This window comes from Lethenteron reissneri, chromosome 23 (assembly GCF_015708825.2).
Source record: "Lethenteron reissneri isolate LAM-NWPU_2019-01 chromosome 23, ASM1570882v1, whole genome shotgun sequence".
Classification (NCBI taxonomy): domain Eukaryota; kingdom Metazoa; phylum Chordata; class Hyperoartia; order Petromyzontiformes; family Petromyzontidae; genus Lethenteron; species Lethenteron reissneri.
In genome coordinates this window covers 6,808,226-6,828,395 of record NC_083801.1, presented here as the reverse complement: position 1 = coordinate 6,828,395, position 20,170 = coordinate 6,808,226, and positions in this window count along the sequence as shown.

The window sequence follows — 20,170 nt, the reverse complement described above, 5'->3', positions numbered from 1 at the left end:
GTCCAACACTTGCTGCTTTAAACTATAGCTTATTAAAGTCAAGTCCAGTCAGCTTTCTTGATCACATACCCATGCATACATGAGGTACATGGCAGTGAGGTTCTTTGTTCCCGTGTCGCTCTTTCTCAGCTTGTGCAAATTAACAATAATTCAAACCGCAACAACAATATATTTTTAATACATTTTAACATTTCTAAAAAAATTAAGTAAAATCGCTGTGCAGATGATAAAAGTGACATGTACATAGCAGAAATAGGGTCCCCTGCGGGTGAACTTTATACATTATCTTGTTTTGTAAAATGTTCTCGTTTGGTTTATGTCTAGTGCAATCGGTGGGGGGGGGGGGGCGTTGAATGGGGGTAGGGGGGAGCAAAATCTGGGGTTCGTGGGGCTTGGGCAGAGATTGCGCAGGGGCTCTGCTCAGCTCAGCATCCAGATAGCCTTGGGATAGAAGCTGTCCCCCCTGAGGCGGTTGATGGTAGCCTGCAATGCTGATGTATCCTGCCTGGCTTCCTTTTGGATTGTTTCCTGATGAAAAGGCCATGGCCCGGGTGGCTGGAATCAGCGATTAATCTTTTGGGCCTTTGCGATGCACCTCTTGGTGCAGTTACCATACCAGGTGGTGATGCAGCCAGTCAAGATGCTCTCAATGGTGCACCTGTAAAAGTTCCTGAGAACAGGTACGGGCATGCCAAATTTCCTCAGCCTTCTTAGTTAATAAAGGCGCTGCTGGGACTTTTTCACCAGTGTATCCACGTGCCGGGACCATATCAGGTCCTCTGAGATGTGAACTATGAGGAACCTGAAGCTGTTGACCTGAGCACTGAGGCCCCGTTGATGGTTAGTGGCACGTGCTTACCCCTCTTCTTGAAGTGCAGAATCAGCTCCTTAGTTTTGCTGACATTGATCTCAAGGTTGTTCCCTTGACACCATGTCGAGAGTGCCGTTACCTCATCCATGTAAGCTTTGGTGTTGTTGGTGATCAGGCCCACCACTGTCATGTCGTCGGCGAATTTGATGGCATTCGAGCTGTACCTGGTTGTACAGTCGATAGTGTAGATGGAGTACAGGAAGCGGCTATGCACACATCCTAGGGGGGGGGGGGGGGCACATATGTTGACGGTCAGGTAAGACGAGATATTATTGCCCACCTTTACTGCCTGAGGTCTTCCGGTTAGAAAGTCCAGCACCCAACTGCAGAGGGTGGCGTTCACACCCAAGGCCTCTAGTCTGGAGGTTAGGATGGAGGGCACTATGGTCTTGAATGCTGATCTGTAATTGATAAACAGCATTCTCACATCTTCTTGGTTCTTTCGGTAAAGTCACGTAGAATGGAAATAATAAAATAATAAAAATCTATATATATAAAATCGTGCATGTCTGTCTGTGTGTGGATTTCGGACCATACGCACTTTCATTGGACGGCGGTTGCCCCTGGCAACGGCTAGCGACGCCTTCGCCGCTTTCATTGGACCTGGCAACGGCTAGCGACGCCTTCGCCAAGGGCTGCAGTTTCATTGGACGGCAGTTGCCCCTGCCAACGGCTAGCCACGCCTTCGCCACTTTCATAGGCTCCGTAAATAATTAAATAATAGCCATTACACAGTATTGTTGGAGCGCTGAGGGGGGGGGGGGGAAGGCACGCCACCCGTACCCTGCCTTTGCCGGCTGGACAATTTTGGCGAGGCCGCAGGCTCTGCACGCTACTAGGCCTCGACACCCACCACGCCACTCTGAGGTAAATTCATCAAAGTTTTTCCTACTATTCACTCCACCCCCACCACAATGTGTGCAATTTATATTACTTTTAAACCCAATGCGCCAACAATCGATTACTTAAATGTTCACTGTACAAATAGTCATTAAGCTGGGTCAGCGTACTGCCAGTCTATCATGTAGACTGTAGCCTGCGTATTAAACTCGGTGAGCGTACTGCCACTCTATCATGTACACTCTAGCCTGCTTATGAAGCTGAGTGCGTGTACTGCCAGTCTATAATGTGGACTGTAGCCTGGTTATTATAATCGATTCTTTATATGTTCTTTGTACAAAGTCATTAAGCTGGTTGAGCGACCCCAGTTCCATTCCAACTCACGCCCACCACCGCTGACGATTATTTGAAACGGACCTGGGCCTCCCCTAGGTCGACTCAGCCTCAAACGCGTAACTGCTGTCGTGTGTGAACATCGTCACTGGGGAGACAAAGGCGGCCGGCCATCGTGGATCCAAGTCCCGGGCGAAGCCGGGTCATGTGTATGTGTGTATGTGTTTATGTGTATGTCTGTGTGTCTCTATGTATGTGTGTATGTATGTATGTGTATGTGTTTGTGTGTATGTGTGTGTGTATGTATGTCGGTTTTTTTGTATGTCTTTATGTGTATGTCTGCGTGTCTGTATGTATGTGTGTATGTACGTGTGTGCATGTGTTTGTGTGCATGTTGTGTGTGTGTATGTATGTGTGTGTATGTGTTTCTGTGTATGTATGCGTGTGTACGTATGTGTGTTATGTGTGTGTCTGTGTGTCTGCATGTATGTGTGTGTGTATTGTGTATGTGTTTGTGTGTATGTATGTGTGTGTTTGTGTGTATGTGTTTGTCTCTGTGTATGTATGTGTGTATGTATGTGTGTGTATGTGTTTGTGTGTATGGGGAGCGGTAGTGTAGCGGTTAGCGCGCTGCGCTATGAACCTGGCGACCCGGGTTCGATTCCCGCTCACGGCTAACACCAGTGACGATTATCTGAACCGGTCCTGGGCCTCCCCTAGGTCGACTCAGCCTTAAATGAGTACCTGGTGCGGTGTGTAAACATCGCCACTAGGGAGACAAAGGCGGTCGGGCGTGGTGCTGGCCACCCACCCCCTCGTGTACCGTTCTGGCCTTCATAGGTGCTCGCTAACAGCACTTGCCCCTACAGTCTGTTCAGGCTATACGGGGGATCTTTGTCTTTGTGTATGTCTGTGTGTGTATGTATGTATGTGGGTTTTTTTATGTGTTTATGTCTATGTCTGTGTGTCTGTATGTATGTGTGTATGTACGTGTGTATGTGTTTGTGTGTATGTATGTGTGTGTATGTATGTGTGTGTATGTGTTTCTGTGTATGTATGTGTGTATGTATGTGTGTTATGTGTGTCTCTGTGTGTCTGCATGTATGTCTGTGTGTATTGTGTATGTGTTTGTGTGTATGTATGTGTGTGTTTGTGTGTATGTGTATGCCTGTGTGTATGTATGTGTGTGTATGTGTGTGTATGTGTTTGTGTGTATGTGTGTGTATGTATGTGTGTGTATGTGTTTGTATGTGTTTGTGTGTTTACGCTCGCATTACACAAATGTCTTGCAGGTCTAAGGCGTTCCTCGCGCAGCATTGCCGCTTTATTATTGCAGTCGTTTACTGCCGTGCGCACCCTGAAAGTCGTGTGTGTCTGCAGCAAGCGCGTGTATGTGTACCTATGGACGCGCGCGCGTGTGTTGTGTAGGGGGAACGGTAGTGTAGTGCTTAGCGTGCTGTCTGTGTCTGTGTGTGTGTGTCTGTTTGTGTGTCTGTGTGTGTGTCTGTGTGTGGTGTGTGGGGAGCGGTAGTGTAGTGCTTAGCGTGCTGTCTGTGTGTCTGTGTGTCTGTCTGTGTCTGTCTGTGTGTGTCTGCGTGTGGCTGTGTGTGTGTCTGTGTGTGTGTCTGTGCGTGTGTGGTGTGTGAGGAGCGGTGGGTGTAGTGCTTAACGCTACGCTGCGCTACCAACCCGGCGAACCGAGTTCGATTCTGGCTCACGGCCACCACCGGTGACGATTATTTGAACCTCCCCTAGGTCGACTCAGCCTCAAACGAGTAACTGGTGTGACATATTAACATCGGCACTGGGGAGACAAAGGCGGCCGGGCGTGGTGGATCCAAGTCCCGGGCGAAGCCGGGTCATGTGTATGTGTGTATATGTTTGTGTATGTCTGTGTGTCTGTATGCATGTGTGTATGTATGTGTGTGTATGTGTTTGTGTGTATGTGTGTGTGTATGTATGTGGGTTTTTTTTGTATGTGTGTTATGTGTCTGTCTGTGTGTCTGCATGTATATATCTGGAGTTGCATTCCACACCTAATGTGCCACACACATGTTGGTAACACTTTGGGAGTACACTCCTAAGTTTCGCTCTGATAAAGTCCCCAATTACAATCGCAGCAGCGTCTGGATGTTTGCTTTCCAGTGCAGATATTGTTTTGTGCGATACGTAGGCCTCGGGAAGGTAAGGTAAAAGTTAAAAGGTAAAAAACAACGAGCCTATTTTTACCCTACCTTTTACCTTACCACAATACAATCACTCTACCCTACCTTTTACCCTTTAGCAGGTAAGGTAACATGTAAAACGCAACGAGCCTACCTTTACCCTACCTTTTACCCTTACCCCATACAAATTACCCAATTACAGGGTAACTACTAGGAAACTACTACACATGAACAAGGTTTATAACGGTAAATGCTGGGTAGAGCGCTTTATTAATATAGAATACTCTCGATGATTCCAATTTTACACGCTTGTCGTCATCGTCATGGTTGTTGGTTGTCTTTGCTGTCGTTGTGTATCCTCAAATCTTGTAACTAAATGTTTACCCACTTCCTAATGTGGTGTCGACTGCAAACTTGGTATACTTACGTCATACTGATGACAACACTATATTCTATCATAAAATCCTTTTTTATATGTTATGTTTCGGCTTGGGTCTAATTGTCCACGCTCAACTGACAGCTGTAAATCACCACGGTCCCTTACGTTATGGCAAGCCTCGGGGCCACTTCCTGGAGTCGTGGAGTTCTGCCATTACTAGTACGTTTAATAAAAGCGTGTTTTAAAAAAGTTTGTTTTAATATTACTTATTAAATGGAGGCCACGGACTGTGCCACGGAGCTTTTAGTGGTAAACTAGGTACTGTATTTACCGGGTAATACTTCGCGCTTCCTTTACCCTACCGGGTAATTCTTCCGAGCTACCTTTACCCTACCCTTTACCTTACCCCTTTGAATGTCGACATATTTACCCTTTACCTTTACCCTTTTACCCGGTAAAAAGGGTAAATTACCTTATCTTGCCGAGGCATAGCGATACGTCCATAGCCGGTGTGGTGTTGGCACTCGGAGGGACGTACACAGCGATTAAAACAATCACATTAATTTCTCTCGGGTGGTAATGAGGGCAGCATGATATGATCACAAACTCCTGGTGAACACAAAGACGGTTTGATGGAGACATTGCTCACGTTCCACCAAGATGAAGTTGATCATCACACAATCCATCACCGTTTTCCCACTGTCCAAAGTCTGATCGTGGCGAAAAGGAGAGAAGCCTGCGAGCCCGATGGCTGTGTACTTCCCACTAGTCCATAATAAAACCGGGCCGGAATCAGACTTGTGCTTCTCTGAAAACACGACAATAATTAATTAACAAACAAAAAAAACTATGAAAAACACAAGTGACATATAACGAATGTTTAATTCATTCTACCAAATTGTGTTTTCTATCTCTGTATTTGCACACAGTGACACTTCCAAACAACGGGTGACCCTATTTGTCAAATTTTACTCAACAAAATCAATTTGAAAAATACTTCCACGATTCAATACTGCGGCAGCTTCTTTCATGCTTAAACTTTGCCCTGTGGCCTTGCTTTGTTTTGTTTTTGGGGAGGGGGGGGGGGTTCAAATTATTTACACTGGCACATATATAATCAAAATTACTCTGCCTCTTCCCAGAAAAAAAAAATAGTGTTTTTTACATTCATTAATTACAGCTGTGAAAGCAGCCTCAGTCTTTCTCAAGCAGGTGTTGTGCATTCTCCTCCTTCACTGCAGCGCATTCCATTCGTGTTCTGTTTGTTCACTTAGGGGTCACTTGTGGTGCATGCCTGTCGTCCAGAACTTTGGAGGAAACGGTGAATTAGAGATTTACTTGCCCCTCTCAAATCCAGTGCTGCGTAGTGACCACGGTGTTATGTTCATTTCTGACACACAGATTAGCAGATTAGTTAAAAAAAAACGTAATCTTCCGTAAACATATCCTGTGCCTATAAGTCCATTTTGTCTTAAGTTTTTTTTAATGCTAATTCGAAGTTTATAATGAAATAGTTCACAAATTATCACATTTTTAAATGTATTTAATCCTCTTCTGTTTCAAAGATGAGCAGCTACTTTGGCATCACGTAAAATGTTTACCCGAGTTAAATGTTTAGCATCTGATTCAGTTATTAGTGTAAATTTACATATGGAGGCAGCTTTCGATTTAAGTGGCAGTACTAGACACGAAGCATTCAAAACCGTGTTACTAATACAGTATGTGTATACCACACACGCAATACGGCATGCCTTCCATGTACTTTTTTGTATGGCCGTTGTTGATGTGGGCTATAGGGCAACAACTATAGCTTTACATTAAGGTGATTGAGCCAGATAATAGCATCAAAGTACATCGCTGTGATGCCTCTTTTTGTATTTGTGAATCAGGCATGTACCAATACACACATCCGTGCAATGTTTATACAACATTTGAATTTATTCCATCTCCCTGCATAAATAATAAAGTCACTTATAATGTGCCTCCATTATCGTGATTTTTTTTTGTTGAATCGTGTGCATTCGTTAAATAGTGATCGTGAGTTACGTTTGTGCACACCTGGTCCCACACTGTTGATGTAATTTAAAATGTCCGAGACAACTTCACAGAAGTGGGTAGATTACGTTAACAGGGTCATCTTAACCGGGTCATTGTAGAGTCCTTCAGGTATCCACTGTGTTTCAGAACACAGTGTCTTCGGCAGGGGCTAGCTAAAGAGTGTCACATAGCAACCGTTGCTCTATTATCATGCATATTATTATGCAAGTGTAACTGCATCTGTAAATGAAATTGGTTGTGATGTGTGTGAACCCTTCGACATACAGCAAGGAGTAAAATATGTTTTTAATTCCATTGATACCAATAATAAAAACATTTTTATGCTGTGGGCAAAGAGAGAACATTACATTTCAATATTTCCATGTTGTATTGTATCTATACAAACTAACACGTATTTTATTAAAGTGATATAGCTATGCTGAGGCATAACATTTTAGAGGGATGGGATTCAGGGTAGTTTAACAATATTCATGCGGTACACATGATTGTAATATTTTTTGAAATAAATAAACGTGTTTAATACAATAAGCGCATTTATATTTTACCCGTTTATGTCAACATAATAAATGGCCAATTACGAATCTCTGGGCCTCACAATGTACATTTGAGATCTTACAACACAAGTTAACGACACGAGTCTTTTACGTGGCTTACTGAAGCCCTTGCACATTGTGTTGGTGCCTTTGTGCACTGTAATTTACATTTAGCCGTGCACTAATTCGAGATGATGGACTTGTCATGAAGAGCAACATAGTAAGACCATGTAATACGATTTGTACGGTGCACACGCAAATGCACGTCCAGGCAGCTACCATGAATACTCATAATAACGATTACATTCAAAATTCCCAGACCTTCTACAATCCACTGTAGGATGTGTAATAAAGGACTTTTGCACTGGGTCTGTCTCCGTTGTCCTTTATTGTGGTTCGTACAACCTTGCCCGCACGGCGTCTCGTTCAGAGTCTCCTCCGTCTCCCGCTCGGCAGCCCCACTGCTGCCGTCGCTCCTGTAGACTTGCTGCTGGCTCACTATGCAGCCCCGCTACTGGCTCTTCACTCAGCCTCTCTGCCTCCGACCTGCAGCCCCACGGCTGCTCTCTATGCAGCCCCGCTGCTGGCTCTCCATCTCCTCCGTGCCAGGACACCGCTGGCCAACGGTGCCGAGTCCCGACCTGTGGCGATCACACCACTTCCCACCTCCTGCCCTGCGTGGCCTCCTCCTGTCTTTATTCCCACACTCTCCTCCAGCCCTTCCGGTTCCTGCCCTTAAAAGCTCTCCCTCTCCCCACGTGACCCTAACTCCTCCCACCTGTTACGTCACATCCGCGAGGCCGTTTACGCTCGCATTACAGATGTAACCCCCCCCCCCACACACACTGACCACGCTGTGTCGGTCACGGGGGTTGTTTGATCATACTTTGCTTTGCAAGTCAATGCGGTTCAGAGTAAAATTCAAGTTGCCAGCTTAATAGTGCAGCATGCAATCTACTGGGCCAGCCCTCGTCTGAATTATATGACAGTGGTACAATAAGAAATGGCAATAACACAGCAGTAGCTTTGCTGCTCGCAATCCGAAGGTTGCGAGTTCATATCCTGTTTGTGGTTCGTGACTTTGGTCCATCATACCTTTAGGGCCGATAAAGTAAGTACTGTACTACCTTGCGGGGAAGTCAAGAGTGATTGTAAATCGGATAGACTCGCTCCTGTCATAAAAATGCGGAATTTCCACCACTGGCTGCGGGCTGTAAATGAAAAATGAGCACTGCTAAAATGCCAATTGAGCAGGAATCACTTTAACTTTTTATGTTATCTCCTGACTCCAGCCAAGTTTTAAAGAAGAAATTCTGCAGTAGTGACTCCACATGCTACTCACTCTATAGATATGGGACCAAACTCGGCCACATCTAGAATATTGTTACAGCTGTTATAAATGCCGCAGAGCCACTGTCAGTATGTTTTTGATCATATGTATATATTCTTAACAGCACTTACACAATGTATAATAATGTCTGTTATAGATTAGGAAAAACTAGCAGTACAAACGTGAAATAAGTATTGTTCTCGCAGTTGAGTAGAAATTTCAAATAATGTAGTGAAGCAAATAAATTACTACATATTCTATGGGAACATCACCTTGTACATATTTATCTGAACAAAAACATGTTACTGTATTCAATACTATAAAATGTTTGCAATTACGATGGACTAGTGCAAATAAAATACTCAACACATGCACCAATAACACTGTGGCCTTAAAAGGAAAAAAATATATTACAGATTACATTTTGGCTAATGGCCCTTCTTCATCACACATAAACAGTGAAGCCAGAGAGATAGGGTGGATACAAGTGTGGATACGGTCCTTTACACCATGGGGCCTGATGAGAATTACATTTTAAATTGGCATGTAAACAGTTACACAAGAGTAAGCTATTGGGCAACTCTTTCAAATTCGGGATATTTAGTGGTGCAGAGCCTACCCAGCCTGTCGCATGTGTAGTGTGTCGGACAAGGCACACACAGAAATCTGGAGGCACCACACTTAACAGCTAGCCTAGGGATAACACAACGCTTAACACAACACTAGAATGCAACACTTGGGAAGGAGAATCTATACGAGACCCCTTGGAAGGGATCCTCCGATTCCTCAGCCCCTATAGCCGATCTCCCGGCTCCCCACGCCGCCGCACCAATCGCTTCCCACGCTGGACTGAGCCCTCCGCTCCGCCCCCTCCACCGAGCCTCGCCCCAGGCCGCCCCCGGCCACGCCTCCTGCTCGGTCTCTCGAGAGAGGAACAGGAGCCAGCGTCACATGTCCCTGGGCCCTCACATCCGGGTCCCCTTAACTCCCCTGAGCCGGCACATCCCCTCTCTCGTCCAGCGACGGGGCCCCGCCAAGCAGGGCCCGCTTCCCGCAACGTCTCCGTCGACTCCGTGCAGAGGTACCTGCCCTCACTCATATAAATCGTGGGTGCTTCCCGCGTACACCCGTAGGGACGCTACTTACGTCCCTAAATCAACCCCCCTTTGTGAAGCTCAGCCGTCCCAGCTGACCAATATAAAATCAACGCAAGAGTGGGCCTCCAACAGAACGAACAAGAACAAGCAATAGCACCAATCAATATAACCGACGAGGAAAACCGATATGTACATTATTTACAGAATGAGGAAGGGAAGAAAACTTTTTAGAGGGGAACAAAACCTGTCAGAACATATGTACATTGGGCAAACCACCCCCCTGGACCGGCCACCCCTACACCTCGTCCTATAATACCGCACCCGAGCGCGAGATGTGCCCAGTTCAGCCAATGGCTCATCTGGCTCGGGTTGCGGACCCCGGCGACGGATGGTTATTTAAATTGAGCCATCATTGCCCGAGTTCTCATCGCTGGACCGTCCAACAAAGGGGTTGCGGATCCTCCTGGAGCTTCAGACACCGTCGGAAGATGGCTCGATGGGCCCGGCATGTCACGAAGCAAAGGATCCCCCCGCGGAGCAGGGTCAGGCAATGGCAGCTCCGTGTTCCCCTGCACCCCTTGTCCGGGACTGACAGGCGACATCGGTTCCTCTAGGCGCTCGGACCCTGCAGGCAGAATAGCAGAACTGTCCTGAGGAAGGACGTCAGGTGACACGCGCCCTAGCTCATCGAACTCACCGGACCCCGGCCCTCATGGATTAGGGATGAAGAATCCGTGTGCGGTGGAACAAAACGTTTTAGGCGTGACAGGTAAACAAACCAGCGACGACGATTATATTGGATCTGCACACACTGTGGACTCCGCACTTCCACCATCTCTACCGGACCCTGCCATGGCTTATGCAGTTTGGGCGAAGTGCCCAGTGGGACATGAGGGCAATGGAGCCACGCCCTCTCACCCTTTGCCCATACAGTAGCGGGCCGGCGAGGCCTGCACAGACGTTCGTTGGCCACCTGTTGTAAGGCGGAGTTACCCCGGGATGCCTCCATAGCCTCCTCCAAACGCTGCAGGACCCCCCTCATAGGATCAGAAATCCTGGTACATTTTCCCAGGGATTTCAATTGTACATCAATTGCCGGGTCACACTCCCTCCCATACATTAAAAAGAATGGAGAAAACCCCGTGGAAGCGTGCGGAGCGGAACTTTATGCCGCAAGGACACACAAAATGTGCAAATCCCTGTCTGACTGAGTTTCGTTAACCCGATGGCACAGCATGGACGAAATGGTTCTGTGTAACCTCTCGACCATGCTGTCTGTCTGGGGGTGATAAGGCGACGTACGTACCTTCCTGGTACCTAAGTGATGGCACACCTGCAGCAGTTTAGAGGATGCATTTTTCCCTTCATCCGTCAAGAGATGTTCCGGTGCACCTTTATCCAGCTGTGATGCCGCCGCCACGAAGCTGTTCGGCAGGCGCCCCATCTGCGACCTCGCCACCACCAAGCGACGGAGCCGACCCCGCGTCCCCCTCACCTCACCTCACATGAACACACCCGCACGCATTTTCCCCGACCCATAGAGCTGGAAGGGGAGGTCACCTGATCGACCGGTTTTTATCCAAGAAGCCCTTATCGGGATTGACTTTCACGGTTTCCGGCGACCAGGGAATTGGACGACCTCCCCCCGACGCTACTTTGCACCGCGGCGCTGCGACCGGCCTTCAGATGGTATGGTCGCGGCGAAGGGCATTCGGCCACCGTGGTTGAAACGCATCCCCCCACACACACCCCCACGGGTCGACGAGGCAAGCAGGGGAGGGACGGGACAGCATGAGTAGCAGGACCGCAGGGGCTCTTGCGCATAGTCACGGGATGGTTAGGATAATTACGCTTGAGCGCGCAGGCACCATTGATTAGCATATGCGCCGCACATGAGCAGAGTGCGGGCGCGAGCCCATTGTTAAAGAAGAACTGAGGGCCGCCATCCCGCTCGGAGCCGCATCCCTTTGATGTAGGGAGGATAAAAAGGGGGCGCAAAGGGGAGATGGCTCTCTCTCACTCCAGCGCCAGGCGACAGGACACTCTCCAGTCCAGCGACCCGAACGTCCGTGAGACGCATCGAGGTACGCTGCGAGTACGGGATCAACGAACCGCCGTGGGCACCTAACAGTGAGTAAGAAGGTGAAGTAGGATCATAGCCGATAAATAGAGAATAGATTCAGGGGTGGTAGAATAGCATCAATTCGCAGGTAGCAAATAATAAATCATTAATAGCGAAGCGTGGCCTCGTGTGATCTCGTGAGCAGTGTGAACGCGTGTAGTGCTGTGTACACAGTGGTTCGCCACGTGAGTGAGCGCTGCGCGGGGCTGCGCGTGTGGGTGCGCGTGGGTTCACTACGTGTACGATACAGGTGCGCGATCACAACGTGAGTATTCAGTGTGCGTGAGTGCGCGTACGTTCGCTATGTGTCGGATACGGATGCGCATTGGTAACGTGGTTATTCGACGTGGAGGCGAGTGCCGCACAGGGCTACAGACGGGCACACGCTCGCAGCGTACGAGAGCTGTACGTAGCGGTGTAAAGAGGGGGAGTATGGCGTTTGATTGATGATGCTGTGCGCACGTATGCTTGCAGCGTGGGAGCGCCGCGTGAAGCCGTATGGGTAGGGGCGTCGCGTCCGAAGGCCGGCGAAACCCTAGCGGGTATTAGGGAGGTGGGGTAACGTAAACGGAATAGGGGATGGAGGCGGGGGGGACCCCGGGGGCCAACGGCCCCCACACAGCACATAGCCATGAAGGAACGCGGTAGTTATGGCCTCCGCCGATTGGTTCGGTAACGGCCAAGCCATAGGGCAGCGCGACAGATACTCATCGGAAGCTGCCACTTGGGACAGTATGGCGCCAATTCCTGTGTCGCTAGCATCCGTGTCGAGGAGAAAGGGCAGCAATAAGTCCGGATAACAGAGGAGAAGTGCATCGACCAACCCCTTATAACAACAATCTATTTGAAAAAAACTACACATTTGGACAATCAGCATTACAGTGTTGTACAATGTAATAAGTTACATATAAACAAATCAACACTGATGGATATAAATTCCTCAGACAGGAGAATTAATCACCACAGTAGCAGAAGCAATTGATATTTTTAAACAGCCGTTCATGCAGTACTGGCCAGTGAATCCCAGTACACGATCATGCACAACACGTAGCACCTATATAACCTGTAACAACGAATAGTGATTTTACTTGTAGCATTAATTTATCGGTTGCGTTCATGGTGGTAAAATGTACAAAATGACATTATTTAAATGTTTCCAAAACACAGGTCGTGTACGCAAATATTTTTCGATAGAGTATATGAACATGGCCCAATGATCGAGTGCTTTAGAGACGTGTAGGATATGTATTTATTGATAGATGTTAGCAAGCTGACAAATGCATCTTCCAACTGATATGACGTGTAATACTGGCCCATTACCTCAGTAATCGAACACTCAAAAATGCACTGATGCCCATCACATTACGCGGACACTCACGTTTACATGGCCTCGTGATCGTGAATGGTTGAGTAATGTAAGTGGGGTTTTATGGAGAATGAAGTAGATTAATTGGAGGAAGGGCGGGAAATATATGGATAAATGTTTAGCCTTGGGGACACAGGAGAAGATGTAATATAACGACTGACGGGGGGAACCTGGTTCGGGGATCTCGCTCATAGGATGGTCGCGAAGAGCTCGGCCCTAATCGCGGAGAGGAAACGGTGCATACTTACGAGTATTGGGGGAGAAGAGCGAGTTAGGGTAGCAGAGGAGATATGTCTTCCTGGTGTAATAATCTTCATTTCGACTTGTGATGCGCACGGTATTCGCTCACTTTCATAGAGAGAGATCGAATCAAGAGGCGCGAGGAACCGCAGGCACGCGAGAAGGCAGCCACATGGTGATCTGACACGAAAATTAGCTCAAGCTCTGCGGTCATCCATATATGAAGGCGTTATTAGCCAATTAATGAGTGTTTACATGTGGGAGCAAACTAGAGCACGTGGATAAACCCCATGCGTGCGTGTGGGAAGCACTCTTATTCCATACAGACAACAGGTGGAGTCCATATGTTGGCTGTACTGCTTGATCCTGGCGAGCCAGGGTATTCCGCCTTGATGCCCACAGATAAGGGCGTTTCACAAACATTTTTGAGATCCCCCAAATCTCGCCTCCACTCCTTCATAATGCCCACGGCTAAGGGCGTTTCACAAACATTTTTTGAGATGACCCAACCCTCGCCGCCACTGATCCTTGAATATCTATTTATTTAAACACTGGGTCAGTGTGAAAAAATACTTATTTGCTTTTTTTAGACTTTAAATTCCAGTAGTTTCCTCCCTAATCTGGGAATTTGTACATTGATTAATGGAATCTCGTGTCGAATTCCTGCCGTAATTGGTGGCATATCGCACCGGCGCACCATTTCCACAGGACTAATCATCGTGGTGCACCCCAGATTATGAGATCCGCAATGTGGTCCCTCCCATATCACCGAGGATTACTGGGATTTTGATGTACGATCTATTCTGCTGTACTACGTATGACCGCTAATAGGTTGAAAACGTATTCATTTAGAGAAAACCGCAGAGCCTGGACAATTGTTGGTGCAGACTCACTGCTTGGCTGCCTTTCGGCTTGTCTGTGGTTTCTCGACAATTGGAAGATTCAATTTACGTGAACCACACGAGATACAATTAACCAATCAATAGTATTATTACAGTTAGGTGATGAAGGAATCATGGCACTTGGCCGGCCTCTTGGAATCACCATTATAACAGATTATGGATTTTTACGTACTATATTGCAATGGAGGTATCGGTCGAAATCGAAGCAATGATAGGTCAGGAAAGATGTCTCAGTAAACTCTCAAAAAGAATGCATCTCTCGATGCTTTATTTTCCAGAATTTCTCCCATTGTATTTACCAGAGTCCATGCATCAACATTTGTGTCACATCGTTTTGGTTCATAGCGCCAAGTGCGGACCACTGCTCCCCACCCCACCTCAACAGTGCTGTACTATGCAATCTTGACAACACACTTTGGGGTGCCCTCATACACTGATGGATGAAGGGCCTTGGGCAGGGGTCGGAAATATGCGGCTCCGGAGCCGCAAGATGCTCTTTAAGGACTGCTTCGTGACCTTATTAATTAAGGGCCACCGTCTCGTATTCAGATAGATTGCGGCTCCTGAAATATTATGGATTTTTTTACGAATTCGAATAAAATGGCTGCTCTTGTTATTTTCGTTGCCGATCCGAGGTGATGGGAGTCACCTGACCAATCTTCACCACACTAGTCAGTGCGGGTTGTTGAGTTTTCAGCACACTGAGAAGAGAGAGATTTGAGTCGTTGCATATCACTCAACATTCAGTCCCTGCTACTGCAGCGCTTTCAATAGAACAGCAACTGCAATTGTAAACACAATCATGGCCAGTATGCCCCGCTCTGTTTACAAATACATCCACACAGCACACGACTTGTGTGTTTAGCTCCCTGCAGCAGCAACAGCGACACAAACAAGCCCCTTCCATTCGAAACGCCACTGCGACTAATTCAAAGCACATCCTCTCACACGAGTAATCTTTTGAATTGTATTATTTGCCGAGTGACGGCCAACCGCACGACGCGTCAGTCATGCGGGGTTGTTTGACCATACTTCACCATGCTGGCGCAGTACATGTTGGTGAATAAAAGTAGGGGTTTGGCGGCGAGGGGGTTGGGTGGGGGGAAGTTGAACCAATTTAAATAGCTCTTGCCTCAGATGTTAGCTGCTACAATTGATATGGAAACCTGGTACGCAAACGTGGTTACCATCATCATCATCGATCCACGCGTACTTCCACCCAATGATCTCGCGACGCGTCCCTTATTTTCACACGATAATAATAATCACGTGGAATGAACGGAATATTAAATAAACATATTTTACACACGGTGATAAAACAAATCAAACCCCCCCCCCCACCATATAATTCACGTCGTAAACATCAAACGCTATTATACTCTCCCTGGAGACGATCATCTATAGTTATTACACTCTGTGACTGTCAGGCCGGTGTGTGTGAGTGAGTGCGAACGATTGCTGCTCACCCGAGTCGGATTTTGTTTTGGTCCATGCGCTTGCCCCAACTCACTCGCAGTGCGCCGAGCGGTCGCGCATTCAGCAAAACGTTCACATCCACGGCGTGACGTCAGAACGCAGTCACACCACCCCCATCCCGCATCGAGGTGAAGATTTCTTATTCTTGGTTCTTTCGGAAAAGTCACGTCGATAGAAAAAAATGTATAAAAAAAGTTAAAGAAAAAGTTAGTACTTTGAAGTAATTATTAAATAAAGTAATTATTTTTCGGTAAAGTCACGTAGGTAGAAACATAAACTAAATAAAATATTTTTTATTTTATACTCTTAGATTCTTTCGGTAAAGTCACGTAGGTATAAAATAAAATAAGTCACGACGTTTCGGGCGCAACACAAGCAATCATCATCAGGTGGGAAGAAAACATGGTCTGCTGCTGAGGCAGACTGTTTTAAAAGGTTTGAAATGGGTGGACGCTTATGTTGCGCCCGAAACGTCGTGATTTCTTTTATTTTATACCTGACCCTTGGGCTACACCCAGTCATGTTTGCATTGTCTTTTATTCTAGATTTGAAGCCTTCGTGACTGCAAGGATTCATATTCTTAGGTTTTTTCGGTAAAGTCACGTAGGTAAAACATTCAAATTAATAAAAGTAAAATAAAATAAAAATCACGACGTTTCGGAGGCAACACAATACAGGAAAGCCACCCACACAGATTCCTACTTGAAACCGGATTCCCACCACCACCCATCTCAAAATAATTCTCTCATCAAAACGCTATACCACAGAGCCCATGGCATTTCTGACCAACACCACCTGGCCGGTGAATTAAAACATGTACATCGGTCCCTCAGGATGAACGGATACTCTGACCGCACTATCCGCCAAGCTGTTTCTCCCACCACACAGAAACAGCCACATGAAACTCCGACCAAAACTATCACGTTACCATACATAGCAGGCGTGACCAAAAAGATCTCCAAAATTCTAAACAAACATAAGATCCAAGTCCGATTCAGTACAGTGCATAAAATTCATGATCTGATTCCATCTGTGAAGGATGTCGTTCCTGACTTACAGTATCCTGGAGTCTACAAATTGAGTTGCATTTGTGGTGATTACTACATTGGCTCCTCCCACCCTCAACCAGTATATATACAAATACTGTTTTCTTGGAATTTCTCTCACTTGATACAGCTATCGTGCTGTGACAGTTCCACCTGAAGACGGAAGCTTGTGTTGCCTCTGAAACGTCGTGATTTTTATTTTATTTTTATTTTACTTTTATTAATTTTAAATTTTTACCTACGTGACTTTGCCGGAAAAAACCTAAGAATATATGGATGGCTTCGTGAACGAATCTTTGTTGATAGCCAGTCGGCTTGCAATGCCTTGTGTTCACGAACACTGTCCGAGATATGTCGTTTAGTTTCCCCAATGGATCTGCTGCCGCAGATACTGTTTAGTTTGTAGACACCGGGATGTTGCATGTCAGGAATCTTGTCCTTCACAGATGGGATCATATCACGAATTTTATGCGTTGTGTTAAATCGGACCTGGATCTTGTGTTTGTTCAAGATTTGGGAAATCGTTTTGGGTATCCCTGCTATGTAAGGCAAGGTGATGGTTTTGATTGGACCTTCAGATGGCTCCTTCCTCACGGTTGTGGTGATGGCTTTGCGGATTGTGTAGTCAGAATATGTATTCGCCTTGAGAGCTTGGTGTACATGTTTGAGTTCACTGGTTAGGTGTTCATGGTCAGAGATACAATGAGCTCTGTGGTGTAGCGTTTTTATGAAGGAACTCTGCTGGGATGTACGGTGGTGGGAGTCAGGTTTTAGGTAGGCTTCCGTACGGGTGGCTTTCCTGTAGACAGTGTCCCATTGAGCCATCTGGTCTCTTTTCAATTAAAACTTCCAAGAATGGTAACTTAACATCCTTTTCCACCTTCATGGTGAATTTGATGGCTGGGTGTATGGAAGAATTGATGTGGTTGAGGAATTGGTTCAGAGCTGGCCAGCCATGTGGCCAAATGACGAATGTGTCATCTACGTACCTCTTCCACAAATACGGACGTAGAGTGGATGCCTGGATGGAATGTCTCAAAATTTTACATGAAAACATTGGCTGCAACTCTAGATAAGGGAGAACCCATTGGGGTACCTTCAACTTGTTTGTAGAATGTTCCATTCCAGGTGAAGTAAGTATTGGTGAGGCAGTGTCTCACCAGGGCCGGTACATCAGCACGCATTCCTTGTTGGACCAAATCTTCAATGATTGTGTAGTGACTGTGATTGTCACTGTGTGGTGCCGGGCTTACGAAGCCATGGTGGATAATATGTTGTCATTATGTGCAGCCCGGTTACGGGGTGTAGTACCAGCCCTAGTGGTGCTTGTGTGAGCACTGGTCACCGCGGAGGCACCACGAGCAATGTGTGGTGTGGGCTCCCGGTGAGAGAGCGAGAGGGAGCGTCAGCCAGCCCGGGTTACGTTGGGGCATGATATGCTGGTTTACCTGCTGACACGTGACCAGATGATATTGGAGGGGGCCACCGGTGGACGGGGGCCACTGGGTGGTCACGTGGTCTAAAAGAGCTTTCGGGAACCTTCGAGAAAGAGCTCGAGAGATCTGGAAGGTGGGCGGGGCGATGGGCGGAGCCAGCCCCAGCCCAGGGGCATATAACGGGGGCCCCGTGAGTAGCTCGAGGTTCTTCGTGTGCTGGTGTGAAGAAGATCCACATCGGGGAGACGAAGCCTCTAGCCACGTGGTCTGGGACTCAGCTTGTGGTCCGGGCCGGAATAGCGAACCGTGTCTAGTTCTGCCGTAGCGGGGTTAGAATGGCATTCGAGACCCGAGTGTACATTTTGTAACGTTGTGTTCAGTTGCGGAATAAATAGTGTTGCTCCCAAGATAACGTCTCCGACTCAGTTGGACTCACTACAATTGCAATGGTGTCAATCACAGGAACTTTGATAAACAATGAGACCACATCGAAACTAACGAGCAAATCACCTGGAGATAGTGAGATGTCCTTAATTAACGAGGTCTCAGACAGAAATCAGGCCAGTTTGTAGGTGGGTGAGTCAATGGTGGAGACGATTGGAAGAAGGGGTGTCCCTTATTTACGGATTTTTGGCAAGCCATTCAATCTGGGTGGTCTAGCAGCAGATGTTTTTAAGGAAAACCGCTTGGTTTGTTCAATCAAAGATGTCGAATCAGTGATGATATTGTTGGTTTTTGTAACGAGGCGGTTGGTGGGATCTCTTTTAATTTTGGTATAGCTACCATCATTAAGTAGGTCCTGAATTGTGTTATTGTATGTGGTTTTGTCCATGATGACTGTGGCATTGCCCTTGTCGGCTGAGAGGATGATGATGTCATCTCTCTTTTTTAATTGAGAAAGCTCAAAGCGCTCATCTTTACTGATGTTGCTAATAGGTGTCTTAGCGGGCGGGGTTGCTGAGAGAGGTTTGAGAACTATCGAGAAGGTTCCCCGAGGGGGCGTGGCCAGAGACGGGGCTTAGCTCCGCCGAGTAGGATATAAGGGAAATCGGGGAAGAACTCGAGGTCGGTGTGGGGAGCCTGGGTTCCGGACCGCTTCGCTGCTCATCTCCTCCTCGCCACGGGCCACGTGGCGGATCCTCCCTCGGAGCTCACCTCCACTCCCAGCGTGCCGTCAGCTAGCGGCGAGGTCGGGAGAGCGGAGTGAGCCTCGTGGGAGCTTGGGGAGGGACGCCTCGTCCACGGGGTTGGAAGAGGGAAAATACCGGAGGGGGAAGGAGCGAAGCCGTGCTGTACTACCGTTAATAAAAGAAGCACTCGAACGAGCATCGCCGTGGAAGTATTTTATTACACTTATAGACTCGACCTTTGCAGGAGTCTTCCGGGTCTGCACGCTCGTGGTTAGTCATTAACCGCTACTGGTCCTATGCGATGCTCGCTTGGTCGATGCTTGGCACTTTCTGCCCTTTCTCCAGGTTGATTGCTTGTCATTGCTCGTCACTCTTTCTCTTTCTTTCTTGCTGCAGCTGCTGGTGGGAGCTGGCACTCAATGTGGAATAAAACTTTTAGCAATACATCGTCTGTCAGCGCCGAACTCACACTCAGCGACACATTGCTCCTCTGCAAGCATCGTCATCCATGGTCGATTGCGGGGCCCACCCCCAGAGCTTGCAGCAGCAAGACTAATGTGCGTGGTTTCTGCTCGTCGTTGCCTGTCTGTTCTAATTTAGTTATCTGTTAAAATAATCCAGCAGTGGAACTGCTGAACCAGTGAGAGCTGTTACAACAAGGTTATATATGTGGCGATGGGCAAGCAAGCGGGGTCTGAGCTGGAAAGGAATTCCATCCATGGACGCAAGCACGTCGGTTATGTTAATGGAGGAGATTAGGGAGGGAGATAAACACGAATGAGCTTATGTCGCCGCATAAGAGTATCATCCCCGAATATTCGCACAATAGCAGTGTTAATGACAGAT